The sequence below is a fragment of the Parasteatoda tepidariorum genome, chromosome 2 (genome assembly GCF_982258835.1).
Source record: "Parasteatoda tepidariorum strain Cologne lab strain chromosome 2, Ptep-v5.0, whole genome shotgun sequence".
In the NCBI taxonomy this organism is placed as follows: domain Eukaryota; kingdom Metazoa; phylum Arthropoda; class Arachnida; order Araneae; family Theridiidae; genus Parasteatoda; species Parasteatoda tepidariorum.
Genome location: NC_141756.1, coordinates 33377391 through 33403976, shown reverse-complemented (window position 1 = coordinate 33403976; position 26586 = coordinate 33377391). Strand labels below are relative to the sequence as shown.

The following is a 26586-nucleotide window of genomic DNA, read 5'->3' as shown; positions in this document are numbered from 1 at the left end:
TAGCGATACGAGGGGGCATTGCACGTTAATTAGATAGTGTGCGCAATTTCGAAAAAGCGAAGGTACCACTTTTTGTTCTTTTTAAAATCTTACATGTAAAAACTGAAATATGGCATTCACATGCTCTGGTTTCTCTTCATCCATCGAGTTAATCTTTCGCCTTTTACTAAAGATTACCGTGGAGAGGAACAATTTAATGAGCTTGACTCAATTTTTGGAACCCCATCCAACGGTGGGGTTATAAAACTAAGAAAAGAATTCGGGAAGATGGTGGGCGGAACTTTTCTATCCGGCTCTTGCCGCAGCTACGCTGTCGAAGGAGAGATAGATCTTATTTCTTCGTACCATCATTTTCTGCTCGAGCTGAATGAAAGAGACACGAGTCTCGCGCGATACTGAGGAGATGTTTTTCTCAAAGTCCACGCGCATGCGCCGCTCTCCTGTCTAGGGCTTCGCCGAAGAAAGAAACCCAATAAATAATTCAAAAACGGCTACCACTCTAATATATTTCTACTTCAAGCATAGTATATAAGAAAACTCTAACCAGTCCTCTAGTGTACTTGCTTCGGCAGTACATATACTAAAATTGGAACGATACAGAGAAGATTAGCATGGCCCCTGCGCAAGGATGACACGCAAAATCGTGAAGCGTTCCACATTTTTTGTCTTATTTCGTCGTTTAAAGAGAAACTTTTACTCTATGCTGGAAGCTTTTGACATCAGAAAACTCAGAGGTATGCTAGAAAGGGAAACGCCTACTTATTACTGAAAAGCTTTATTCGGTATTGTGAACAGCTTGCTTTCAATTTTTCCTCCTCTAATAAAGAAAGAGCAAGCAAAATGAATATAAATTTAGTTTTCCTTCAACGGAACAAAATCTACGATGCGGTACATAAAAAAAAAAAAATTAATAAATAAAAGTATCGGTTATAAAAGTCTATTTTTTACTACTTTGTTTGGGGAAAGAAAAGTATCAGGGAACATTGTAGTCTCTTAAAAGTTCCAGCAAATATACAGAATTTGCAGTGTGCTCGACAAATGCAACTGAGATTAATTGCCCGTGTTGTTGGCTATCTCAAATCCTCATTAACCTCATCGTGAATTTCAGTCACCATCCGACACAACATTATTATTAGTACTTACAACTTTTACTTTTTAGATATCTACCACTGAAATTATGAGAGAAATGTTTGCATTATTTTGAAGGATCCTCCCCGTCCATAGCATAGCTGTGCTATGTTGGTTCCGTGGTAATGCTTCCAACTGCCGAGCAGTGGGTTTGAAGCCCGAGGATGGCATTATCATGCGACAAATAATTACATAAAAAGCAGACACGCAAATGACAATATTATTTCTCTCTCATTCGGCTTACTCTTTACGCCCACTTCAAACAAGTTTGCGTTGTTCAGGTAAGCTCGAATGAAGCGAATCTTACATGAAGCGAATCTCAAGTAACGTATAGCTTTTTGCTCTATAAACTTATTTTAACAAGTCGCGCAATTTGAAGGGAGGACCGTGACGAAAAGAGTTACTATCTCCTTCATTTTTTTTTCTTCCGAAATAGAATCGCAAGCTAAAGAGAATAAATCCACATAGCGATACGAGGGGGCATTGCACGTTAATTAGATAGTGTGCGCAATTTCGAAAAAGCGAAGGTACCACTTTTTGTTCTTTTTAAAATCTTACATGTAAAAACTGAAATATGGCATTCACATGCTCTGGTTTCTCTTCATCCATCGAGTTAATCTTTCGCCTTTTACTAAAGATTACCGTGGAGAGGAACAATTTAATGAGCTTGACTCAATTTTTGGAACCCCATCCAACGGTGGGGTTATAAAACTAAGAAAAGAATTCGGGAAGATGGTGGGCGGAACTTTTCTATCCGGCTCTTGCCGCAGCTACGCTGTCGAAGGAGAGATAGATCTTATTTCTTCGTACCATCATTTTCTGCTCGAGCTGAATGAAAGAGACACGAGTCTCGCGCGATACTGAGGAGATGTTTTTCTCAAAGTCCACGCGCATGCGCCGCTCTCCTGTCTAGGGCTTCGCCGAAGAAAGAAACCCAATAAATAATTCAAAAACGGCTACCACTCTAATATATTTCTACTTCAAGCATAGTATATAAGAAAACTCTAACCAGTCCTCTAGTGTACTTGCTTCGGCAGTACATATACTAAAATTGGAACGATACAGAGAAGATTAGCATGGCCCCTGCGCAAGGATGACACGCAAAATCGTGAAGCGTTCCACATTTTTTGTCTTATTTCGTCGTTTAAAGAGAAACTTTTACTCTATGCTGGAAGCTTTTGACATCAGAAAACTCAGAGGTATGCTAGAAAGGGAAACGCCTACTTATTACTGAAAAGCTTTATTCGGTATTGTGAACAGCTTGCTTTCAATTTTTCCTCCTCTAATAAAGAAAGAGCAAGCAAAATGAATATAAATTTAGTTTTCCTTCAACGGAACAAAATCTACGATGCGGTACATAAAAAAAAAAAAATTAATAAATAAAAGTATCGGTTATAAAAGTCTATTTTTTACTACTTTGTTTGGGGAAAGAAAAGTATCAGGGAACATTGTAGTCTCTTAAAAGTTCCAGCAAATATACAGAATTTGCAGTGTGCTCGACAAATGCAACTGAGATTAATTGCCCGTGTTGTTGGCTATCTCAAATCCTCATTAACCTCATCGTGAATTTCAGTCACCATCCGACACAACATTATTATTAGTACTTACAACTTTTACTTTTTAGATATCTACCACTGAAATTATGAGAGAAATGTTTGCATTATTTTGAAGGATCCTCCCCGTCCATAGCATAGCTGTGCTATGTTGGTTCCGTGGTAATGCTTCCAACTGCCGAGCAGTGGGTTTGAAGCCCGAGGATGGCATTATCATGCGACAAATAATTACATAAAAAGCAGACACGCAAATGACAATATTATTTCTCTCTCATTCGGCTTACTCTTTACGCCCACTTCAAACAAGTTTGCGTTGTTCAGGTAAGCTCGAATGAAGCGAATCTTACATGAAGCGAATCTCAAGTAACGTATAGCTTTTTGCTCTATAAACTTATTTTAACAAGTCGCGCAATTTGAAGGGAGGACCGTGACGAAAAGAGTTACTATCTCCTTCATTTTTTTTTCTTCCGAAATAGAATCGCAAGCTAAAGAGAATAAATCCACATAGCGATACGAGGGGGCATTGCACGTTAATTAGATAGTGTGCGCAATTTCGAAAAAGCGAAGGTACCACTTTTTGTTCTTTTTAAAATCTTACATGTAAAAACTGAAATATGGCATTCACATGCTCTGGTTTCTCTTCATCCATCGAGTTAATCTTTCGCCTTTTACTAAAGATTACCGTGGAGAGGAACAATTTAATGAGCTTGACTCAATTTTTGGAACCCCATCCAACGGTGGGGTTATAAAACTAAGAAAAGAATTCGGGAAGATGGTGGGCGGAACTTTTCTATCCGGCTCTTGCCGCAGCTACGCTGTCGAAGGAGAGATAGATCTTATTTCTTCGTACCATCATTTTCTGCTCGAGCTGAATGAAAGAGACACGAGTCTCGCGCGATACTGAGGAGATGTTTTTCTCAAAGTCCACGCGCATGCGCCGCTCTCCTGTCTAGGGCTTCGCCGAAGAAAGAAACCCAATAAATAATTCAAAAACGGCTACCACTCTAATATATTTCTACTTCAAGCATAGTATATAAGAAAACTCTAACCAGTCCTCTAGTGTACTTGCTTCGGCAGTACATATACTAAAATTGGAACGATACAGAGAAGATTAGCATGGCCCCTGCGCAAGGATGACACGCAAAATCGTGAAGCGTTCCACATTTTTTGTCTTATTTCGTCGTTTAAAGAGAAACTTTTACTCTATGCTGGAAGCTTTTGACATCAGAAAACTCAGAGGTATGCTAGAAAGGGAAACGCCTACTTATTACTGAAAAGCTTTATTCGGTATTGTGAACAGCTTGCTTTCAATTTTTCCTCCTCTAATAAAGAAAGAGCAAGCAAAATGAATATAAATTTAGTTTTCCTTCAACGGAACAAAATCTACGATGCGGTACATAAAAAAAAAAATTAATAAATAAAAGTATCGGTTATAAAAGTCTATTTTTTACTACTTTGTTTGGGGAAAGAAAAGTATCAGGGAACATTGTAGTCTCTTAAAAGTTCCAGCAAATATACAGAATTTGCAGTGTGCTCGACAAATGCAACTGAGATTAATTGCCCGTGTTGTTGGCTATCTCAAATCCTCATTAACCTCATCGTGAATTTCAGTCACCATCCGACACAACATTATTATTAGTACTTACAACTTTTACTTTTTAGATATCTACCACTGAAATTATGAGAGAAATGTTTGCATTATTTTGAAGGATCCTCCCCGTCCATAGCATAGCTGTGCTATGTTGGTTCCGTGGTAATGCTTCCAACTGCCGAGCAGTGGGTTTGAAGCCCGAGGATGGCATTATCATGCGACAAATAATTACATAAAAAGCAGACACGCAAATGACAATATTATTTCTCTCTCATTCGGCTTACTCTTTACGCCCACTTCAAACAAGTTTGCGTTGTTCAGGTAAGCTCGAATGAAGCGAATCTTACATGAAGCGAATCTCAAGTAACGTATAGCTTTTTGCTCTATAAACTTATTTTAACAAGTCGCGCAATTTGAAGGGAGGACCGTGACGAAAAGAGTTACTATCTCCTTCATTTTTTTTTCTTCCGAAATAGAATCGCAAGCTAAAGAGAATAAATCCACATAGCGATACGAGGGGGCATTGCACGTTAATTAGATAGTGTGCGCAATTTCGAAAAAGCGAAGGTACCACTTTTTGTTCTTTTTAAAATCTTACATGTAAAAACTGAAATATGGCATTCACATGCTCTGGTTTCTCTTCATCCATCGAGTTAATCTTTCGCCTTTTACTAAAGATTACCGTGGAGAGGAACAATTTAATGAGCTTGACTCAATTTTTGGAACCCCATCCAACGGTGGGGTTATAAAACTAAGAAAAGAATTCGGGAAGATGGTGGGCGGAACTTTTCTATCCGGCTCTTGCCGCAGCTACGCTGTCGAAGGAGAGATAGATCTTATTTCTTCGTACCATCATTTTCTGCTCGAGCTGAATGAAAGAGACACGAGTCTCGCGCGATACTGAGGAGATGTTTTTCTCAAAGTCCACGCGCATGCGCCGCTCTCCTGTCTAGGGCTTCGCCGAAGAAAGAAACCCAATAAATAATTCAAAAACGGCTACCACTCTAATATATTTCTACTTCAAGCATAGTATATAAGAAAACTCTAACCAGTCCTCTAGTGTACTTGCTTCGGCAGTACATATACTAAAATTGGAACGATACAGAGAAGATTAGCATGGCCCCTGCGCAAGGATGACACGCAAAATCGTGAAGCGTTCCACATTTTTTGTCTTATTTCGTCGTTTAAAGAGAAACTTTTACTCTATGCTGGAAGCTTTTGACATCAGAAAACTCAGAGGTATGCTAGAAAGGGAAACGCCTACTTATTACTGAAAAGCTTTATTCGGTATTGTGAACAGCTTGCTTTCAATTTTTCCTCCTCTAATAAAGAAAGAGCAAGCAAAATGAATATAAATTTAGTTTTCCTTCAACGGAACAAAATCTACGATGCGGTACATAAAAAAAAAAAAATTAATAAATAAAAGTATCGGTTATAAAAGTCTATTTTTTACTACTTTGTTTGGGGAAAGAAAAGTATCAGGGAACATTGTAGTCTCTTAAAAGTTCCAGCAAATATACAGAATTTGCAGTGTGCTCGACAAATGCAACTGAGATTAATTGCCCGTGTTGTTGGCTATCTCAAATCCTCATTAACCTCATCGTGAATTTCAGTCACCATCCGACACAACATTATTATTAGTACTTACAACTTTTACTTTTTAGATATCTACCACTGAAATTATGAGAGAAATGTTTGCATTATTTTGAAGGATCCTCCCCGTCCATAGCATAGCTGTGCTATGTTGGTTCCGTGGTAATGCTTCCAACTGCCGAGCAGTGGGTTTGAAGCCCGAGGATGGCATTATCATGCGACAAATAATTACATAAAAAGCAGACACGCAAATGACAATATTATTTCTCTCTCATTCGGCTTACTCTTTACGCCCACTTCAAACAAGTTTGCGTTGTTCAGGTAAGCTCGAATGAAGCGAATCTTACATGAAGCGAATCTCAAGTAACGTATAGCTTTTTGCTCTATAAACTTATTTTAACAAGTCGCGCAATTTGAAGGGAGGACCGTGACGAAAAGAGTTACTATCTCCTTCATTTTTTTTTCTTCCGAAATAGAATCGCAAGCTAAAGAGAATAAATCCACATAGCGATACGAGGGGGCATTGCACGTTAATTAGATAGTGTGCGCAATTTCGAAAAAGCGAAGGTACCACTTTTTGTTCTTTTTAAAATCTTACATGTAAAAACTGAAATATGGCATTCACATGCTCTGGTTTCTCTTCATCCATCGAGTTAATCTTTCGCCTTTTACTAAAGATTACCGTGGAGAGGAACAATTTAATGAGCTTGACTCAATTTTTGGAACCCCATCCAACGGTGGGGTTATAAAACTAAGAAAAGAATTCGGGAAGATGGTGGGCGGAACTTTTCTATCCGGCTCTTGCCGCAGCTACGCTGTCGAAGGAGAGATAGATCTTATTTCTTCGTACCATCATTTTCTGCTCGAGCTGAATGAAAGAGACACGAGTCTCGCGCGATACTGAGGAGATGTTTTTCTCAAAGTCCACGCGCATGCGCCGCTCTCCTGTCTAGGGCTTCGCCGAAGAAAGAAACCCAATAAATAATTCAAAAACGGCTACCACTCTAATATATTTCTACTTCAAGCATAGTATATAAGAAAACTCTAACCAGTCCTCTAGTGTACTTGCTTCGGCAGTACATATACTAAAATTGGAACGATACAGAGAAGATTAGCATGGCCCCTGCGCAAGGATGACACGCAAAATCGTGAAGCGTTCCACATTTTTTGTCTTATTTCGTCGTTTAAAGAGAAACTTTTACTCTATGCTGGAAGCTTTTGACATCAGAAAACTCAGAGGTATGCTAGAAAGGGAAACGCCTACTTATTACTGAAAAGCTTTATTCGGTATTGTGAACAGCTTGCTTTCAATTTTTCCTCCTCTAATAAAGAAAGAGCAAGCAAAATGAATATAAATTTAGTTTTCCTTCAACGGAACAAAATCTACGATGCGGTACATAAAAAAAAAAAAATTAATAAATAAAAGTATCGGTTATAAAAGTCTATTTTTTACTACTTTGTTTGGGGAAAGAAAAGTATCAGGGAACATTGTAGTCTCTTAAAAGTTCCAGCAAATATACAGAATTTGCAGTGTGCTCGACAAATGCAACTGAGATTAATTGCCCGTGTTGTTGGCTATCTCAAATCCTCATTAACCTCATCGTGAATTTCAGTCACCATCCGACACAACATTATTATTAGTACTTACAACTTTTACTTTTTAGATATCTACCACTGAAATTATGAGAGAAATGTTTGCATTATTTTGAAGGATCCTCCCCGTCCATAGCATAGCTGTGCTATGTTGGTTCCGTGGTAATGCTTCCAACTGCCGAGCAGTGGGTTTGAAGCCCGAGGATGGCATTATCATGCGACAAATAATTACATAAAAAGCAGACACGCAAATGACAATATTATTTCTCTCTCATTCGGCTTACTCTTTACGCCCACTTCAAACAAGTTTGCGTTGTTCAGGTAAGCTCGAATGAAGCGAATCTTACATGAAGCGAATCTCAAGTAACGTATAGCTTTTTGCTCTATAAACTTATTTTAACAAGTCGCGCAATTTGAAGGGAGGACCGTGACGAAAAGAGTTACTATCTCCTTCATTTTTTTTTCTTCCGAAATAGAATCGCAAGCTAAAGAGAATAAATCCACATAGCGATACGAGGGGGCATTGCACGTTAATTAGATAGTGTGCGCAATTTCGAAAAAGCGAAGGTACCACTTTTTGTTCTTTTTAAAATCTTACATGTAAAAACTGAAATATGGCATTCACATGCTCTGGTTTCTCTTCATCCATCGAGTTAATCTTTCGCCTTTTACTAAAGATTACCGTGGAGAGGAACAATTTAAGAGGACGCGATACCCAGATAAAAAACCGGAATTGGCAAAATCAGAGTTGTAATAGTCACACTTTGAGGGCGTCGCTTTGAGGGAGGAGTGAATTGGTACAGTGACAGTGATATATGATAGAGGGTCAGTTAAACTATCCCATCCTTCCCTTAGCAAAACTGAACAATATAAGCATTAGTTTCGAAAAGTGATTCCGGGTACGCGGTCTTTTATTTTTAAACCCATTCTTAGTTTCGTTGTGAAATATCCAGAATAGACATTCTAACTATTTATTTGTATGTAAATAAGTGTTTACAAGATAATGGGGATTACTTATATCTTACAATTAATTCGTTTCAAATTAAAACACCAAGAAGAATATAAATTTTTATTAATGTGTGTGGAATTAATGGGATTAATTAAAGTAACTTAGTTTTAATAATCGGAGCTAGAACTGCTAATTATATTGAGCTGTAAATATATGAAGAAATATAATTATAAAAATTCTGAAAAATGCATAATTTATTAAAACGTAGGCAATTTATTAAGTCATAATACAGAATTAAAAAAATTATTAAAACTTATACTAATATAATAAAAAGTTATAAAAAAAAAATAAGAATTAATTATAAAATATGATAAAAGAAAAATCGCTTTTTATGTTGCATCAAAGAAAATTTTTGTTTTGATGTATCTTTTTCAAACTTGAACATCCGGGAAAATTTTATTTTCTGTAAATAAGTGTAATAATTTCTCAATAAATTTTATAATTTATTTATATTGCTTTGTAATTTTTGTGTTTGTGCAAAGGAAAAGGAAAATTTAAAAAAAAATATTTTTACACAAAAATAATTTTTTTTTTTTTCCGTTTCAATAATTTTATATTCTTTTCTGTTTCATACATTTCAATCTCCATTTGAATTATTAAAATTTCTGTTTGAGTATTATTTATTTTTGTATTTCAGTATTATTTATTTACTCTCCTTTTTTAAAGTGAATTTTCACCACATGTTCCATATTACTTCAGCCTCAGAAAGATGGAATTCAGATGAAACATCTGTTAGCGTGTAGTTTGATAATCAACGAGTAAAAAAAAATATTTCCCCTCGATTTTTTTTTCTGTTATTCTACTTTGTTCTCTACAGTTTTAAAATTTTGTTTTGATCACATCTTGAATTCTTTACTTTCATTTTAATTGTGTATCTATGAGCACACACCTGTTCATACAGATACATATAAAAGCTAAGAGACACTATATTTTTAAAAAAAAAAATGGTCATTGTGTTATTTTGGGGGTTTAAATTTAGTGAAGAAAATTTTCTCGAACTACTTTTTTGATGTATTTCTTATTTACGTAATAAAATATAAACTTACTTACAACACTGATAAGTTTGTAGACATATGTCAGAACTTCGCAAACACAAAAATAAATAATAAATCAAAAATAGAGAAAATGACTGTAATATTACAAAAAATTCCAATTTTGTGGGCAAAGCATGCAATTAAAAAAACTCTCTAATTAAAAGCATAAAAAATCTTTATTTATAACCATCCTGATCTTTTACTTCCGTATAATCAAGATAAAAACATGAAAAGGAAAAAATAAAAAATATAAATTACAAAATAGAGCAAATATAAATAGTTTACATGTGTATGTGCATTACAAACAGTATAACTTGAGTCACAAAAATGTATAATTGCAATATATTTATTATGTTTACATATGGTGACAAAATGAGGGCTAAAAACAAGAGCACAACTCTTACTTTATCATACATGGAAAAAAGGAATGTAATATCAAAAAGTTAATTAAAGGTAAAATTGGCAGAGTAAATAATACAATGCTAATTATGGGCATTTTGTAGTAGTTAAAAGTTGAAGTAAACATTTATTTTCTTAAAGTGAACATTTTCCTGTCAATTTTAAATAGCCATCGAAATATCCTGCAAGATATAAAAACGTGCTTCTCAACAACAGATTTTTAATATAATTTTCTTTAAAAAAGGTTTTAAAGATAAAAGCTATTTTGCAATAAAATACTAAAAATTGGTGTTATATTTTTTTTCTAAAAATTTTAATGCAACTCGCTAATATCACCTACATACTCCCTTATCCCCATTGTCTCATGATTAAATTAATCTGAATACATTGTATGTTATTAAATTTATTGTATGTCTTAATGGATTAAAATAAATTAATGGTGACATAAATTAAAAATTGATTTATTTAAAATGTAGTTTTAGCGATGATTATTTGAATACATATAAAGTAACGACTTTAATAGCAAGTCTGTCTAATTGCTATAACTACTTATTTTAGAGAATAATAATTCTGATTCAATAATTGCAAATAATGCTGACAAAAAAACAAAAGAAAAGAAAAGAATACTAAAATATAGAATTAAAATATAAAGTCAGGCAAGAATAAATAAAGCAAATAGGCATTATGATGAACAGGCAATAATAATTCTAAGAAATGTTAAAATATAATATTCATGTTTAAATCAAGCATTAGTATATAAAACAAAAGAAATAAATCTTGGTTTTACTTATTTTTACAGAATAGCGATCCTGATTCATTAACTGTGAATAATTCAGACCGAAAACATAATAAAAGTAGAAAATTATACTAAAATAAAGAACTAAAATATAATTTTAGACAAAAATAAATATAGCATACATGCATTACAGAAAATTAAATTACAACAAAAGTAAAAATGTAACGAAAAAATTTATTTATATCTAGTCGCACCGTGAAAAAAAAACTTTTTTACAATTAAACTAAAGCATAACAGCTGCGAAAGTTTGCAACTATAAGAATAACATGTTAAACCTATTATTGCTTCTACTAAAATAATGTTTTTTGGAAAATACGTATGATGCTAAAAAATAAGAAAAACTGGCAAATATACAGTTAAAATATGAACTATAAATCAGTAAACACTGTGAACGCAACATTTCTTTAGAATACCATAATACTAAAAAATAATTAGAATTTGCAAATGTGGAAGTACTACAAGGATCATAAAATTTATTGACACAGTCAAGAAGTATCTTTTCGAATGAACACATAATGCTAAATAGTGGCAGAGATTTGAAAATGGGAAAATAAAACGTGAATAAAACATATTATACAGGGAAAAAAAATTTCCTTTTCAAAAATATACATGACTCTGCACAGTAATAAAAATTAGATTTGAAAATACTAAAATAAAATATGTTCATTTGACTCTGTTAGCACTGTAAAGAAAATGAAACGTATTTTCAGAAAAACTCATTATTATTGAACAGTTAGGAAAATTTACGAAATGGGAAAATATAATATTCATATTTAAAACTAGCAATCTATATTTACGAACATAATAACCTGAGTAACATTATATGATGCTTAGAAATAGTTAGCATTTGCTAGTGAAGAAATTAAAATATAAATCACATATCGGGTATTATATCGGATAATTTAAAGAAATTGCCAATTAATAATTTTAGAAAATGAACTTTTTTTTAAGAAAAAAATAAATAAAACAGAAAAGAGAGAGAGAAGGAAATATGAATTGCCTGTTATGCACATAATTTCAGCCAAGGATTTGCCCGAAATGGATTTGCACACGGTAAAAATTGTATAAATTAACGAGGAAGTTTTTTAGTAAATTTATTCACAATAACATACAATTAACTTAATGTTTTTATATAGAATTTAATTACTTTATTTGGGTAACCATTGTTTTTTTTTTATCAAATTTTGTCTATTTGTTTTTTGGATAACTAAACATTACTACATAATCTTTTAATTCTACACATTTGATTAAAAATGGTATTAAAATAGATATTTTTAAGAACATTAGAATTCCAAATAATTTATTTGCGTTAAAATAAAAATAATTTCTTTCATAAAATAGACCAACAAAGCAGATATTTTCTTCTTTTATAATACCCAAATCCAAAAAATGAAAGCTATCATTATGATTACGAAGCGAGGTCAATTCCTAGGGGTAAATATTATTAAATAAAAGAGTATATTCATGAAAATTGAAGATAATTAAATCATCAATAAATCTAAAAACAAATTTAAAGAGTACAATTTCTTTTTTTTTTTTAGTGCAAAAAAAAAATTAGCTAAGAGAGATGAAACATTAGATCCTTCAGGTATTACATCAATTAGGAAAAAAAAATATCTTTTCCATTTTAAAGATAATTATTGAAAAGACAAAAATTAATTGAAATTTCCCAATAATCAAAATCGCAATTAAAAATTTTTTAAAACATAGTAATAATTCAAAAGAACATCTTTTAGTTTAGAAAGGGGAATGCTATTGAAAAGATCTTGGAAATCATAAGTGGCAATAGAATTAATTTTATTATGTTTAATAAATTCTAAAATCTGTGGATTATTAGTGATAATCCAAGAAAAATCCTCTTTAATAATATTGTTGATAATTTTATTGAAGTAGTTGAAGAAAACGGTGTCAAGTTTAATTAGGAAAGTATTAGACCCACATGTGACTGTTCTGAAATTTATAGTAATTTTATGAAATTGCCAATTGAAGGTGGCAAGTTTAATTAGGAAAGTATTAGACCCACATGTGACTGTTCTGAAATTTATAGTAATTTTATGAAATTTAGGACTGGTATTTAAGTAAAGAAATTTCATATTGCTTGTTTCAATTTTTAACCTCTTATATAAAGCTAAAAAAAATTTAATGACAATATTATTATTTCAATTACGAAGTTTAAAATTTTTACTATTTTTTAACTCCGTATTTAAAAGTGCTACATAAAATTTTTTACAGAAGATTGCATAATTATTGTTAGCTTAATTGATATTTAATTAACTAATTAAATATATTTATCCTACAATGTTTTGATTAGTTGTTATTGCCAAAATTAAGAAGAAAAAATAATAATAAAAAACATAAGAAAATTCGAAAGAAAGTCTTCCATCCTAACTCATTTTAAAGAAAGAGAATGAAATAAAAACTATTTTCAACCACAACGGAAGACCCCAAGGCTATTTAACCCCTCAACTATTCAAAGAAAGTAAAGAGGCTTTTCTCCTAACCCCCCAAAAGATTCCCCCCACTAGAACTTTTACTCGTATTGGTAAATGAAGGGAGGACAGATGGGAGGCGTGGTTTAGGCTCTTTTCCCAATTTTTTAAAGAATTTTTTCATCTTTCTTTTCTAATAACACATTTCATAATTGAAGAAAAGAATTACTAGTTATTTCTTTTGGTAGCTTGAAATGTATAGTTCGAGTAAGTGAACTAAAAAATAAGGATTTACTGAATGAATTTTGATAAAAAACGGATTTCTTGAAGATATCTCTATTACCGATATTTAAACTCTATTAATAATTTAAAATTTATGGTAAAACAAAAAGTGATTTCATAAAACCTTAGAGTAAACTATGAAGTTTCAAATGCTGAAAGAATTTTTCCAAAATATCAAAATGCAAAAAAGTTATTAGCAAATGAAGCTCCCATAGAAAAAGCATTAGCAGCTGGCATTGAGAGGGTAGGTATTGCGTCCTCTTAATGAGCTTGACTCAATTTTTGGAACCCCATCCAACGGTGGGGTTATAAAACTAAGAAAAGAATTCGGGAAGATGGTGGGCGGAACTTTTCTATCCGGCTCTTGCCGCAGCTACGCTGTCGAAGGAGAGATAGATCTTATTTCTTCGTACCATCATTTTCTGCTCGAGCTGAATGAAAGAGACACGAGTCTCGCGCGATACTGAGGAGATGTTTTTCTCAAAGTCCACGCGCATGCGCCGCTCTCCTGTCTAGGGCTTCGCCGAAGAAAGAAACCCAATAAATAATTCAAAAACGGCTACCACTCTAATATATTTCTACTTCAAGCATAGTATATAAGAAAACTCTAACCAGTCCTCTAGTGTACTTGCTTCGGCAGTACATATACTAAAATTGGAACGATACAGAGAAGATTAGCATGGCCCCTGCGCAAGGATGACACGCAAAATCGTGAAGCGTTCCACATTTTTTGTCTTATTTCGTCGTTTAAAGAGAAACTTTTACTCTATGCTGGAAGCTTTTGACATCAGAAAACTCAGAGGTATGCTAGAAAGGGAAACGCCTACTTATTACTGAAAAGCTTTATTCGGTATTGTGAACAGCTTGCTTTCAATTTTTCCTCCTCTAATAAAGAAAGAGCAAGCAAAATGAATATAAATTTAGTTTTCCTTCAACGGAACAAAATCTACGATGCGGTACATAAAAAAAAAAAAAATTAATAAATAAAAGTATCGGTTATAAAAGTCTATTTTTTACTACTTTGTTTGGGGAAAGAAAAGTATCAGGGAACATTGTAGTCTCTTAAAAGTTCCAGCAAATATACAGAATTTGCAGTGTGCTCGACAAATGCAACTGAGATTAATTGCCCGTGTTGTTGGCTATCTCAAATCCTCATTAACCTCATCGTGAATTTCAGTCACCATCCGACACAACATTATTATTAGTACTTACAACTTTTACTTTTTAGATATCTACCACTGAAATTATGAGAGAAATGTTTGCATTATTTTGAAGGATCCTCCCCGTCCATAGCATAGCTGTGCTATGTTGGTTCCGTGGTAATGCTTCCAACTGCCGAGCAGTGGGTTTGAAGCCCGAGGATGGCATTATCATGCGACAAATAATTACATAAAAAGCAGACACGCAAATGACAATATTATTTCTCTCTCATTCGGCTTACTCTTTACGCCCACTTCAAACAAGTTTGCGTTGTTCAGGTAAGCTCGAATGAAGCGAATCTTACATGAAGCGAATCTCAAGTAACGTATAGCTTTTTGCTCTATAAACTTATTTTAACAAGTCGCGCAATTTGAAGGGAGGACCGTGACGAAAAGAGTTACTATCTCCTTCATTTTTTTTTCTTCCGAAATAGAATCGCAAGCTAAAGAGAATAAATCCACATAGCGATACGAGGGGGCATTGCACGTTAATTAGATAGTGTGCGCAATTTCGAAAAAGCGAAGGTACCACTTTTTGTTCTTTTTAAAATCTTACATGTAAAAACTGAAATATGGCATTCACATGCTCTGGTTTCTCTTCATCCATCGAGTTAATCTTTCGCCTTTTACTAAAGATTACCGTGGAGAGGAACAATTTAATGAGCTTGACTCAATTTTTGGAACCCCATCCAACGGTGGGGTTATAAAACTAAGAAAAGAATTCGGGAAGATGGTGGGCGGAACTTTTCTATCCGGCTCTTGCCGCAGCTACGCTGTCGAAGGAGAGATAGATCTTATTTCTTCGTACCATCATTTTCTGCTCGAGCTGAATGAAAGAGACACGAGTCTCGCGCGATACTGAGGAGATGTTTTTCTCAAAGTCCACGCGCATGCGCCGCTCTCCTGTCTAGGGCTTCGCCGAAGAAAGAAACCCAATAAATAATTCAAAAACGGCTACCACTCTAATATATTTCTACTTCAAGCATAGTATATAAGAAAACTCTAACCAGTCCTCTAGTGTACTTGCTTCGGCAGTACATATACTAAAATTGGAACGATACAGAGAAGATTAGCATGGCCCCTGCGCAAGGATGACACGCAAAATCGTGAAGCGTTCCACATTTTTTGTCTTATTTCGTCGTTTAAAGAGAAACTTTTACTCTATGCTGGAAGCTTTTGACATCAGAAAACTCAGAGGTATGCTAGAAAGGGAAACGCCTACTTATTACTGAAAAGCTTTATTCGGTATTGTGAACAGCTTGCTTTCAATTTTTCCTCCTCTAATAAAGAAAGAGCAAGCAAAATGAATATAAATTTAGTTTTCCTTCAACGGAACAAAATCTACGATGCGGTACATAAAAAAAAAAAAATTAATAAATAAAAGTATCGGTTATAAAAGTCTATTTTTTACTACTTTGTTTGGGGAAAGAAAAGTATCAGGGAACATTGTAGTCTCTTAAAAGTTCCAGCAAATATACAGAATTTGCAGTGTGCTCGACAAATGCAACTGAGATTAATTGCCCGTGTTGTTGGCTATCTCAAATCCTCATTAACCTCATCGTGAATTTCAGTCACCATCCGACACAACATTATTATTAGTACTTACAACTTTTACTTTTTAGATATCTACCACTGAAATTATGAGAGAAATGTTTGCATTATTTTGAAGGATCCTCCCCGTCCATAGCATAGCTGTGCTATGTTGGTTCCGTGGTAATGCTTCCAACTGCCGAGCAGTGGGTTTGAAGCCCGAGGATGGCATTATCATGCGACAAATAATTACATAAAAAGCAGACACGCAAATGACAATATTATTTCTCTCTCATTCGGCTTACTCTTTACGCCCACTTCAAACAAGTTTGCGTTGTTCAGGTAAGCTCGAATGAAGCGAATCTTACATGAAGCGAATCTCAAGTAACGTATAGCTTTTTGCTCTATAAACTTATTTTAACAAGTCGCGCAATTTGAAGGGAGGACCGTGACGAAAAGAGTTACTATCTCCTTCATTTTTTTTTCTTCCGAAATAGAATCGCAAGCTAAAGAGAATAAATCCACATAGCGATACGAGGGGGCATTGCACGTTAATTAGATAGTGTGCGCAATTTCGAAAAAGCGAAGGTACCACTTTTTGTTCTTTTTAAAATCTTACATGTAAAAACTGAAATATGGCATTCACATGCTCTGGTTTCTCTTCATCCATCGAGTTAATCTTTCGCCTTTTACTAAAGATTACCGTGGAGAGGAACAATTTAATGAGCTTGACTCAATTTTTGGAACCCCATCCAACGGTGGGGTTATAAAACTAAGAAAAGAATTCGGGAAGATGGTGGGCGGAACTTTTCTATCCGGCTCTTGCCGCAGCTACGCTGTCGAAGGAGAGATAGATCTTATTTCTTCGTACCATCATTTTCTGCTCGAGCTGAATGAAAGAGACACGAGTCTCGCGCGATACTGAGGAGATGTTTTTCTCAAAGTCCACGCGCATGCGCCGCTCTCCTGTCTAGGGCTTCGCCGAAGAAAGAAACCCAATAAATAATTCAAAAACGGCTACCACTCTAATATATTTCTACTTCAAGCATAGTATATAAGAAAACTCTAACCAGTCCTCTAGTGTACTTGCTTCGGCAGTACATATACTAAAATTGGAACGATACAGAGAAGATTAGCATGGCCCCTGCGCAAGGATGACACGCAAAATCGTGAAGCGTTCCACATTTTTTGTCTTATTTCGTCGTTTAAAGAGAAACTTTTACTCTATGCTGGAAGCTTTTGACATCAGAAAACTCAGAGGTATGCTAGAAAGGGAAACGCCTACTTATTACTGAAAAGCTTTATTCGGTATTGTGAACAGCTTGCTTTCAATTTTTCCTCCTCTAATAAAGAAAGAGCAAGCAAAATGAATATAAATTTAGTTTTCCTTCAACGGAACAAAATCTACGATGCGGTACATAAAAAAAAAAAAAAATTAATAAATAAAAGTATCGGTTATAAAAGTCTATTTTTTACTACTTTGTTTGGGGAAAGAAAAGTATCAGGGAACATTGTAGTCTCTTAAAAGTTCCAGCAAATATACAGAATTTGCAGTGTGCTCGACAAATGCAACTGAGATTAATTGCCCGTGTTGTTGGCTATCTCAAATCCTCATTAACCTCATCGTGAATTTCAGTCACCATCCGACACAACATTATTATTAGTACTTACAACTTTTACTTTTTAGATATCTACCACTGAAATTATGAGAGAAATGTTTGCATTATTTTGAAGGATCCTCCCCGTCCATAGCATAGCTGTGCTATGTTGGTTCCGTGGTAATGCTTCCAACTGCCGAGCAGTGGGTTTGAAGCCCGAGGATGGCATTATCATGCGACAAATAATTACATAAAAAGCAGACACGCAAATGACAATATTATTTCTCTCTCATTCGGCTTACTCTTTACGCCCACTTCAAACAAGTTTGCGTTGTTCAGGTAAGCTCGAATGAAGCGAATCTTACATGAAGCGAATCTCAAGTAACGTATAGCTTTTTGCTCTATAAACTTATTTTAACAAGTCGCGCAATTTGAAGGGAGGACCGTGACGAAAAGAGTTACTATCTCCTTCATTTTTTTTTCTTCCGAAATAGAATCGCAAGCTAAAGAGAATAAATCCACATAGCGATACGAGGGGGCATTGCACGTTAATTAGATAGTGTGCGCAATTTCGAAAAAGCGAAGGTACCACTTTTTGTTCTTTTTAAAATCTTACATGTAAAAACTGAAATATGGCATTCACATGCTCTGGTTTCTCTTCATCCATCGAGTTAATCTTTCGCCTTTTACTAAAGATTACCGTGGAGAGGAACAATTTAATGAGCTTGACTCAATTTTTGGAACCCCATCCAACGGTGGGGTTATAAAACTAAGAAAAGAATTCGGGAAGATGGTGGGCGGAACTTTTCTATCCGGCTCTTGCCGCAGCTACGCTGTCGAAGGAGAGATAGATCTTATTTCTTCGTACCATCATTTTCTGCTCGAGCTGAATGAAAGAGACACGAGTCTCGCGCGATACTGAGGAGATGTTTTTCTCAAAGTCCACGCGCATGCGCCGCTCTCCTGTCTAGGGCTTCGCCGAAGAAAGAAACCCAATAAATAATTCAAAAACGGCTACCACTCTAATATATTTCTACTTCAAGCATAGTATATAAGAAAACTCTAACCAGTCCTCTAGTGTACTTGCTTCGGCAGTACATATACTAAAATTGGAACGATACAGAGAAGATTAGCATGGCCCCTGCGCAAGGATGACACGCAAAATCGTGAAGCGTTCCACATTTTTTGTCTTATTTCGTCGTTTAAAGAGAAACTTTTACTCTATGCTGGAAGCTTTTGACATCAGAAAACTCAGAGGTATGCTAGAAAGGGAAACGCCTACTTATTACTGAAAAGCTTTATTCGGTATTGTGAACAGCTTGCTTTCAATTTTTCCTCCTCTAATAAAGAAAGAGCAAGCAAAATGAATATAAATTTAGTTTTCCTTCAACGGAACAAAATCTACGATGCGGTACATAAAAAAAAAAAAAATTAATAAATAAAAGTATCGGTTATAAAAGTCTATTTTTTACTACTTTGTTTGGGGAAAGAAAAGTATCAGGGAACATTGTAGTCTCTTAAAAGTTCCAGCAAATATACAGAATTTGCAGTGTGCTCGACAAATGCAACTGAGATTAATTGCCCGTGTTGTTGGCTATCTCAAATCCTCATTAACCTCATCGTGAATTTCAGTCACCATCCGACACAACATTATTATTAGTACTTACAACTTTTACTTTTTAGATATCTACCACTGAAATTATGAGAGAAATGTTTGCATTATTTTGAAGGATCCTCCCCGTCCATAGCATAGCTGTGCTATGTTGGTTCCGTGGTAATGCTTCCAACTGCCGAGCAGTGGGTTTGAAGCCCGAGGATGGCATTATCATGCGACAAATAATTACATAAAAAGCAGACACGCAAATGACAATATTATTTCTCTCTCATTCGGCTTACTCTTTACGCCCACTTCAAACAAGTTTGCGTTGTTCAGGTAAGCTCGAATGAAGCGAATCTTACATGAAGCGAATCTCAAGTAACGTATAGCTTTTTGCTCTATAAACTTATTTTAACAAGTCGCGCAATTTGAAGGGAGGACCGTGACGAAAAGAGTTACTATCTCCTTCATTTTTTTTTCTTCCGAAATAGAATCGCAAGCTAAAGAGAATAAATCCACATAGCGATACGAGGGGGCATTGCACGTTAATTAGATAGTGTGCGCAATTTCGAAAAAGCGAAGGTACCACTTTTTGTTCTTTTTAAAATCTTACATGTAAAAACTGAAATATGGCATTCACATGCTCTGGTTTCTCTTCATCCATCGAGTTAATCTTTCGCCTTTTACTAAAGATTACCGTGGAGAGGAACAATTTAATGAGCTTGACTCAATTTTTGGAACCCCATCCAACGGTGGGGTTATAAAACTAAGAAAAGAATTCGGGAAGATGGTGGGCGGAACTTTTCTATCCGGCTCTTGCCGCAGCTACGCTGTCGAAGGAGAGATAGATCTTATTTCTTCGTACCATCATTTTCTGCTCGAGCTGAATGAAAGAGACACGAGTCTCGCGCGATACTGAGGAGATGTTTTTCTCAAAGTCCACGCGCATGCGCCGCTCTCCTGTCTAGGGCTTCGCCGAAGAAAGAAACCCAATAAATAATTCAAAAACGGCTACCACTCTAATATATTTCTACTTCAAGCATAGTATATAAGAAAACTCTAACCAGTCCTCTAGTGTACTTGCTTCGGCAGTACATATACTAAAATTGGAACGATACAGAGAAGATTAGCATGGCCCCTGCGCAAGGATGACACGCAAAATCGTGAAGCGTTCCACATTTTTTGTCTTATTTCGTCGTTTAAAGAGAAACTTTTACTCTATGCTGGAAGCTTTTGACATCAGAAAACTCAGAGGTATGCTAGAAAGGGAAACGCCTACTTATTACTGAAAAGCTTTATTCGGTATTGTGAACAGCTTGCTTTCAATTTTTCCTCCTCTAATAAAGAAAGAGCAAGCAAAATGAATATAAATTTAGTTTTCCTTCAACGGAACAAAATCTACGATGCGGTACATAAAAAAAAAAAAATTAATAAATAAAAGTATCGGTTATAAAAGTCTATTTTTTACTACTTTGTTTGGGGAAAGAAAAGTATCAGGGAACATTGTAGTCTCTTAAAAGTTCCAGCAAATATACAGAATTTGCAGTGTGCTCGACAAATGCAACTGAGATTAATTGCCCGTGTTGTTGGCTATCTCAAATCCTCATTAACCTCATCGTGAATTTCAGTCACCATCCGACACAACATTATTATTAGTACTTACAACTTTTACTTTTTAGATATCTACCACTGAAATTATGAGAGAAATGTTTGCATTATTTTGAAGGATCCTCCCCGTCCATAGCATAGCTGTGCTATGTTGGTTCCGTGGTAATGCTTCCAACTGCCGAGCAGTGGGTTTGAAGCCCGAGGATGGCATTATCATGCGACAAATAATTACATAAAAAGCAGACACGCAAATGACAATATTATTTCTCTCTCATTCGGCTTACTCTTTACGCCCACTTCAAACAAGTTTGCGTTGTTCAGGTAAGCTCGAATGAAGCGAATCTTACATGAAGCGAATCTCAAGTAACGTATAGCTTTTTGCTCTATAAACTTATTTTAACAAGTCGCGCAATTTGAAGGGAGGACCGTGACGAAAAGAGTTACTATCTCCTTCATTTTTTTTTCTTCCGAAATAGAATCGCAAGCTAAAGAGAATAAATCCACATAGCGATACGAGGGGGCATTGCACGTTAATTAGATAGTGTGCGCAATTTCGAAAAAGCGAAGGTACCACTTTTTGTTCTTTTTAAAATCTTACATGTAAAAACTGAAATATGGCATTCACATGCTCTGGTTTCTCTTCATCCATCGAGTTAATCTTTCGCCTTTTACTAAAGATTACCGTGGAGAGGAACAATTTAATGAGCTTGACTCAATTTTTGGAACCCCATCCAACGGTGGGGTTATAAAACTAAGAAAAGAATTCGGGAAGATGGTGGGCGGAACTTTTCTATCCGGCTCTTGCCGCAGCTACGCTGTCGAAGGAGAGATAGATCTTATTTCTTCGTACCATCATTTTCTGCTCGAGCTGAATGAAAGAGACACGAGTCTCGCGCGATACTGAGGAGATGTTTTTCTCAAAGTCCACGCGCATGCGCCGCTCTCCTGTCTAGGGCTTCGCCGAAGAAAGAAACCCAATAAATAATTCAAAAACGGCTACCACTCTAATATATTTCTACTTCAAGCATAGTATATAAGAAAACTCTAACCAGTCCTCTAGTGTACTTGCTTCGGCAGTACATATACTAAAATTGGAACGATACAGAGAAGATTAGCATGGCCCCTGCGCAAGGATGACACGCAAAATCGTGAAGCGTTCCACATTTTTTGTCTTATTTCGTCGTTTAAAGAGAAACTTTTACTCTATGCTGGAAGCTTTTGACATCAGAAAACTCAGAGGTATGCTAGAAAGGGAAACGCCTACTTATTACTGAAAAGCTTTATTCGGTATTGTGAACAGCTTGCTTTCAATTTTTCCTCCTCTAATAAAGAAAGAGCAAGCAAAATGAATATAAATTTAGTTTTCCTTCAACGGAACAAAATCTACGATGCGGTACATAAAAAAAAAAAAATTAATAAATAAAAGTATCGGTTATAAAAGTCTATTTTTTACTACTTTGTTTGGGGAAAGAAAAGTATCAGGGAACATTGTAGTCTCTTAAAAGTTCCAGCAAATATACAGAATTTGCAGTGTGCTCGACAAATGCAACTGAGATTAATTGCCCGTGTTGTTGGCTATCTCAAATCCTCATTAACCTCATCGTGAATTTCAGTCACCATCCGACACAACATTATTATTAGTACTTACAACTTTTACTTTTTAGATATCTACCACTGAAATTATGAGAGAAATGTTTGCATTATTTTGAAGGATCCTCCCCGTCCATAGCATAGCTGTGCTATGTTGGTTCCGTGGTAATGCTTCCAACTGCCGAGCAGTGGGTTTGAAGCCCGAGGATGGCATTATCATGCGACAAATAATTACATAAAAAGCAGACACGCAAATGACAATATTATTTCTCTCTCATTCGGCTTACTCTTTACGCCCACTTCAAACAAGTTTGCGTTGTTCAGGTAAGCTCGAATGAAGCGAATCTTACATGAAGCGAATCTCAAGTAACGTATAGCTTTTTGCTCTATAAACTTATTTTAACAAGTCGCGCAATTTGAAGGGAGGACCGTGACGAAAAGAGTTACTATCTCCTTCATTTTTTTTTCTTCCGAAATAGAATCGCAAGCTAAAGAGAATAAATCCACATAGCGATACGAGGGGGCATTGCACGTTAATTAGATAGTGTGCGCAATTTCGAAAAAGCGAAGGTACCACTTTTTGTTCTTTTTAAAATCTTACATGTAAAAACTGAAATATGGCATTCACATGCTCTGGTTTCTCTTCATCCATCGAGTTAATCTTTCGCCTTTTACTAAAGATTACCGTGGAGAGGAACAATTTAATGAGCTTGACTCAATTTTTGGAACCCCATCCAACGGTGGGGTTATAAAACTAAGAAAAGAATTCGGGAAGATGGTGGGCGGAACTTTTCTATCCGGCTCTTGCCGCAGCTACGCTGTCGAAGGAGAGATAGATCTTATTTCTTCGTACCATCATTTTCTGCTCGAGCTGAATGAAAGAGACACGAGTCTCGCGCGATACTGAGGAGATGTTTTTCTCAAAGTCCACGCGCATGCGCCGCTCTCCTGTCTAGGGCTTCGCCGAAGAAAGAAACCCAATAAATAATTCAAAAACGGCTACCACTCTAATATATTTCTACTTCAAGCATAGTATATAAGAAAACTCTAACCAGTCCTCTAGTGTACTTGCTTCGGCAGTACATATACTAAAATTGGAACGATACAGAGAAGATTAGCATGGCCCCTGCGCAAGGATGACACGCAAAATCGTGAAGCGTTCCACATTTTTTGTCTTATTTCGTCGTTTAAAGAGAAACTTTTACTCTATGCTGGAAGCTTTTGACATCAGAAAACTCAGAGGTATGCTAGAAAGGGAAACGCCTACTTATTACTGAAAAGCTTTATTCGGTATTGTGAACAGCTTGCTTTCAATTTTTCCTCCTCTAATAAAGAAAGAGCAAGCAAAATGAATATAAATTTAGTTTTCCTTCAACGGAACAAAATCTACGATGCGGTACATAAAAAAAAAAAAATTAATAAATAAAAGTATCGGTTATAAAAGTCTATTTTTTACTACTTTGTTTGGGGAAAGAAAAGTATCAGGGAACATTGTAGTCTCTTAAAAGTTCCAGCAAATATACAGAATTTGCAGTGTGCTCGACAAATGCAACTGAGATTAATTGCCCGTGTTGTTGGCTATCTCAAATCCTCATTAACCTCATCGTGAATTTCAGTCACCATCCGACACAACATTATTATTAGTACTTACAACTTTTCCTTTTTGATATCTACCACTGAAATTATGAGAGAAATGTTTGCATTATTTTGAAGGATCCTCCCCGTCCATAGCATAGCTGTGCTATGTTGGTTCCGTGGTAATGCTTCCAACTGCCGAGCAGTGGGTTTGAAGCCCGAGGATGGCATTATCATGCGACAAATAATTACATAAAAAGCAGACACGCAAATGACAATATAATTATATTTATATTATAATTATATTTTCTCTCTCATTCGGCTTACTCTTTACGCCCACTTCAAACAAGTTTGCGTTGTTCAGGTAAGCTCGAATGAAGCGAATCTTACATGAAGCGAATCTCAAGTAACGTATAGCTTTTTGCTCTATAAACTTATTTTAACAAGTCGCGCAATTTGAAGGGAGGACCGTGACGAAAAGAGTTACTATCTCCTTCATTTTTTTTTCTTCCGAAATAGAATCGCAAGCTAAAGAGAATAAATCCACATAGCGATACGAGGGGGCATTGCACGTTAATTAGATAGTGTGCGCAATTTCGAAAAAGCGAAGGTACCACTTTTTGTTCTTTTTAAAATCTTACATGTAAAAACTGAAATATGGCATTCACATGCTCTGGTTTCTCTTCATCCATCGAGTTAATCTTTCGCCTTTTACTAAAGATTACCGTGGAGAGGAACAATTTAATGAGCTTGACTCAATTTTTGGAACCCCATCCAACGGTGGGGTTATAAAACTAAGAAAAGAATTCGGGAAGATGGTGGGCGGAACTTTTCTATCCGGCTCTTGCCGCAGCTACGCTGTCGAAGGAGAGATAGATCTTATTTCTTCGTACCATCATTTTCTGCTCGAGCTGAATGAAAGAGACACGAGTCTCGCGCGATACTGAGGAGATGTTTTTCTCAAAGTCCACGCGCATGCGCCGCTCTCCTGTCTAGGGCTTCGCCGAAGAAAGAAACCCAATAAATAATTCAAAAACGGCTACCACTCTAATATATTTCTACTTCAAGCATAGTATATAAGAAAACTCTAACCAGTCCTCTAGTGTACTTGCTTCGGCAGTACATATACTAAAATTGGAACGATACAGAGAAGATTAGCATGGCCCCTGCGCAAGGATGACACGCAAAATCGTGAAGCGTTCCACATTTTTTGTCTTATTTCGTCGTTTAAAGAGAAACTTTTACTCTATGCTGGAAGCTTTTGACATCAGAAAACTCAGAGGTATGCTAGAAAGGGAAACGCCTACTTATTACTGAAAAGCTTTATTCGGTATTGTGAACAGCTTGCTTTCAATTTTTCCTCCTCTAATAAAGAAAGAGCAAGCAAAATGAATATAAATTTAGTTTTCCTTCAACGGAACAAAATCTACGATGCGGTACATAAAAAAAAAAAATTAATAAATAAAAGTATCGGTTATAAAAGTCTATTTTTTACTACTTTGTTTGGGGAAAGAAAAGTATCAGGGAACATTGTAGTCTCTTAAAAGTTCCAGCAAATATACAGAATTTGCAGTGTGCTCGACAAATGCAACTGAGATTAATTGCCCGTGTTGTTGGCTATCTCAAATCCTCATTAACCTCATCGTGAATTTCAGTCACCATCCGACACAACATTATTATTAGTACTTACAACTTTTACTTTTTAGATATCTACCACTGAAATTATGAGAGAAATGTTTGCATTATTTTGAAGGATCCTCCCCGTCCATAGCATAGCTGTGCTATGTTGGTTCCGTGGTAATGCTTCCAACTGCCGAGCAGTGGGTTTGAAGCCCGAGGATGGCATTATCATGCGACAAATAATTACATAAAAAGCAGACACGCAAATGACAATATTATTTCTCTCTCATTCGGCTTACTCTTTACGCCCACTTCAAACAAGTTTGCGTTGTTCAGGTAAGCTCGAATGAAGCGAATCTTACATGAAGCGAATCTCAAGTAACGTATAGCTTTTTGCTCTATAAACTTATTTTAACAAGTCGCGCAATTTGAAGGGAGGACCGTGACGAAAAGAGTTACTATCTCCTTCATTTTTTTTTCTTCCGAAATAGAATCGCAAGCTAAAGAGAATAAATCCACATAGCGATACGAGGGGGCATTGCACGTTAATTAGATAGTGTGCGCAATTTCGAAAAAGCGAAGGTACCACTTTTTGTTCTTTTTAAAATCTTACATGTAAAAACTGAAATATGGCATTCACATGCTCTGGTTTCTCTTCATCCATCGAGTTAATCTTTCGCCTTTTACTAAAGATTACCGTGGAGAGGAACAATTTAATGAGCTTGACTCAATTTTTGGAACCCCATCCAACGGTGGGGTTATAAAACTAAGAAAAGAATTCGGGAAGATGGTGGGCGGAACTTTTCTATCCGGCTCTTGCCGCAGCTACGCTGTCGAAGGAGAGATAGATCTTATTTCTTCG

The 26586-nt window shown here is 35.6% G+C and overlaps 26 non-coding genes and 1 pseudogene across 26 annotated transcripts; all 27 read left to right on the top strand.

The window, feature by feature from the left end:
* Positions 1 to 120: 120 nt before the first annotated feature.
* On the top strand, positions 121 to 239 carry LOC147815073 (U5 spliceosomal RNA). The gene has a single exon (XR_015432112.1). It is a non-coding gene; the product is annotated as a U5 spliceosomal RNA (small nuclear RNA).
* Positions 240 to 556: 317 nt separating this feature from the next.
* LOC147815072 (U6 spliceosomal RNA) lies at positions 557 to 663 on the top strand. The gene has a single exon (XR_015431967.1). It is a non-coding gene; the product is annotated as a U6 spliceosomal RNA (small nuclear RNA).
* Positions 664 to 1713: 1050 nt separating this feature from the next.
* LOC147815071 (U5 spliceosomal RNA) lies at positions 1714 to 1832 on the top strand. Its single transcript, XR_015432111.1, has one exon. It is a non-coding gene; the product is annotated as a U5 spliceosomal RNA (small nuclear RNA).
* Positions 1833 to 2149: 317 nt separating this feature from the next.
* On the top strand, positions 2150 to 2256 carry LOC147815070 (U6 spliceosomal RNA). Its single transcript, XR_015431966.1, has one exon. It is a non-coding gene; the product is annotated as a U6 spliceosomal RNA (small nuclear RNA).
* Positions 2257 to 3306: 1050 nt separating this feature from the next.
* Positions 3307 to 3425, top strand: LOC147815069 (U5 spliceosomal RNA). Its single transcript, XR_015432109.1, has one exon. It is a non-coding gene; the product is annotated as a U5 spliceosomal RNA (small nuclear RNA).
* Positions 3426 to 3742: 317 nt separating this feature from the next.
* On the top strand, positions 3743 to 3849 carry LOC147815068 (U6 spliceosomal RNA). The gene has a single exon (XR_015431965.1). It is a non-coding gene; the product is annotated as a U6 spliceosomal RNA (small nuclear RNA).
* Positions 3850 to 4897: 1048 nt separating this feature from the next.
* LOC147815067 (U5 spliceosomal RNA) lies at positions 4898 to 5016 on the top strand. Its single transcript, XR_015432108.1, has one exon. It is a non-coding gene; the product is annotated as a U5 spliceosomal RNA (small nuclear RNA).
* Positions 5017 to 5333: 317 nt separating this feature from the next.
* LOC147815066 (U6 spliceosomal RNA) lies at positions 5334 to 5440 on the top strand. The gene has a single exon (XR_015431964.1). It is a non-coding gene; the product is annotated as a U6 spliceosomal RNA (small nuclear RNA).
* A 1050-nt stretch (positions 5441 to 6490) lies between these two features.
* LOC147815065 (U5 spliceosomal RNA) lies at positions 6491 to 6609 on the top strand. The gene has a single exon (XR_015432107.1). It is a non-coding gene; the product is annotated as a U5 spliceosomal RNA (small nuclear RNA).
* A 317-nt stretch (positions 6610 to 6926) lies between these two features.
* Positions 6927 to 7033, top strand: LOC147815064 (U6 spliceosomal RNA). The gene has a single exon (XR_015431963.1). It is a non-coding gene; the product is annotated as a U6 spliceosomal RNA (small nuclear RNA).
* A 1051-nt stretch (positions 7034 to 8084) lies between these two features.
* Positions 8085 to 8172, top strand: LOC147815063 (U5 spliceosomal RNA; annotated as a pseudogene).
* A 5859-nt stretch (positions 8173 to 14031) lies between these two features.
* LOC147815062 (U6 spliceosomal RNA) lies at positions 14032 to 14138 on the top strand. Its single transcript, XR_015431962.1, has one exon. It is a non-coding gene; the product is annotated as a U6 spliceosomal RNA (small nuclear RNA).
* A 1051-nt stretch (positions 14139 to 15189) lies between these two features.
* On the top strand, positions 15190 to 15308 carry LOC147815061 (U5 spliceosomal RNA). The gene has a single exon (XR_015432106.1). It is a non-coding gene; the product is annotated as a U5 spliceosomal RNA (small nuclear RNA).
* A 317-nt stretch (positions 15309 to 15625) lies between these two features.
* On the top strand, positions 15626 to 15732 carry LOC147815060 (U6 spliceosomal RNA). Its single transcript, XR_015431961.1, has one exon. It is a non-coding gene; the product is annotated as a U6 spliceosomal RNA (small nuclear RNA).
* Positions 15733 to 16782: 1050 nt separating this feature from the next.
* LOC147815059 (U5 spliceosomal RNA) lies at positions 16783 to 16901 on the top strand. The gene has a single exon (XR_015432105.1). It is a non-coding gene; the product is annotated as a U5 spliceosomal RNA (small nuclear RNA).
* A 317-nt stretch (positions 16902 to 17218) lies between these two features.
* LOC147815058 (U6 spliceosomal RNA) lies at positions 17219 to 17325 on the top strand. Its single transcript, XR_015431960.1, has one exon. It is a non-coding gene; the product is annotated as a U6 spliceosomal RNA (small nuclear RNA).
* Positions 17326 to 18377: 1052 nt separating this feature from the next.
* Positions 18378 to 18496, top strand: LOC147815057 (U5 spliceosomal RNA). Its single transcript, XR_015432104.1, has one exon. It is a non-coding gene; the product is annotated as a U5 spliceosomal RNA (small nuclear RNA).
* Positions 18497 to 18813: 317 nt separating this feature from the next.
* LOC147815056 (U6 spliceosomal RNA) lies at positions 18814 to 18920 on the top strand. The gene has a single exon (XR_015431959.1). It is a non-coding gene; the product is annotated as a U6 spliceosomal RNA (small nuclear RNA).
* Positions 18921 to 19971: 1051 nt separating this feature from the next.
* On the top strand, positions 19972 to 20090 carry LOC147815055 (U5 spliceosomal RNA). Its single transcript, XR_015432103.1, has one exon. It is a non-coding gene; the product is annotated as a U5 spliceosomal RNA (small nuclear RNA).
* Positions 20091 to 20407: 317 nt separating this feature from the next.
* Positions 20408 to 20514, top strand: LOC147815054 (U6 spliceosomal RNA). The gene has a single exon (XR_015431958.1). It is a non-coding gene; the product is annotated as a U6 spliceosomal RNA (small nuclear RNA).
* Positions 20515 to 21564: 1050 nt separating this feature from the next.
* On the top strand, positions 21565 to 21683 carry LOC147815053 (U5 spliceosomal RNA). The gene has a single exon (XR_015432102.1). It is a non-coding gene; the product is annotated as a U5 spliceosomal RNA (small nuclear RNA).
* Positions 21684 to 22000: 317 nt separating this feature from the next.
* Positions 22001 to 22107, top strand: LOC147815052 (U6 spliceosomal RNA). The gene has a single exon (XR_015431956.1). It is a non-coding gene; the product is annotated as a U6 spliceosomal RNA (small nuclear RNA).
* Positions 22108 to 23157: 1050 nt separating this feature from the next.
* LOC147815051 (U5 spliceosomal RNA) lies at positions 23158 to 23276 on the top strand. Its single transcript, XR_015432101.1, has one exon. It is a non-coding gene; the product is annotated as a U5 spliceosomal RNA (small nuclear RNA).
* A 317-nt stretch (positions 23277 to 23593) lies between these two features.
* Positions 23594 to 23700, top strand: LOC147815050 (U6 spliceosomal RNA). Its single transcript, XR_015431955.1, has one exon. It is a non-coding gene; the product is annotated as a U6 spliceosomal RNA (small nuclear RNA).
* A 1072-nt stretch (positions 23701 to 24772) lies between these two features.
* LOC147815049 (U5 spliceosomal RNA) lies at positions 24773 to 24891 on the top strand. The gene has a single exon (XR_015432100.1). It is a non-coding gene; the product is annotated as a U5 spliceosomal RNA (small nuclear RNA).
* Positions 24892 to 25208: 317 nt separating this feature from the next.
* LOC147815048 (U6 spliceosomal RNA) lies at positions 25209 to 25315 on the top strand. The gene has a single exon (XR_015431954.1). It is a non-coding gene; the product is annotated as a U6 spliceosomal RNA (small nuclear RNA).
* Positions 25316 to 26364: 1049 nt separating this feature from the next.
* On the top strand, positions 26365 to 26483 carry LOC147815047 (U5 spliceosomal RNA). The gene has a single exon (XR_015432098.1). It is a non-coding gene; the product is annotated as a U5 spliceosomal RNA (small nuclear RNA).
* The last annotated feature ends 103 nt before the right edge of the window (positions 26484 to 26586 follow it).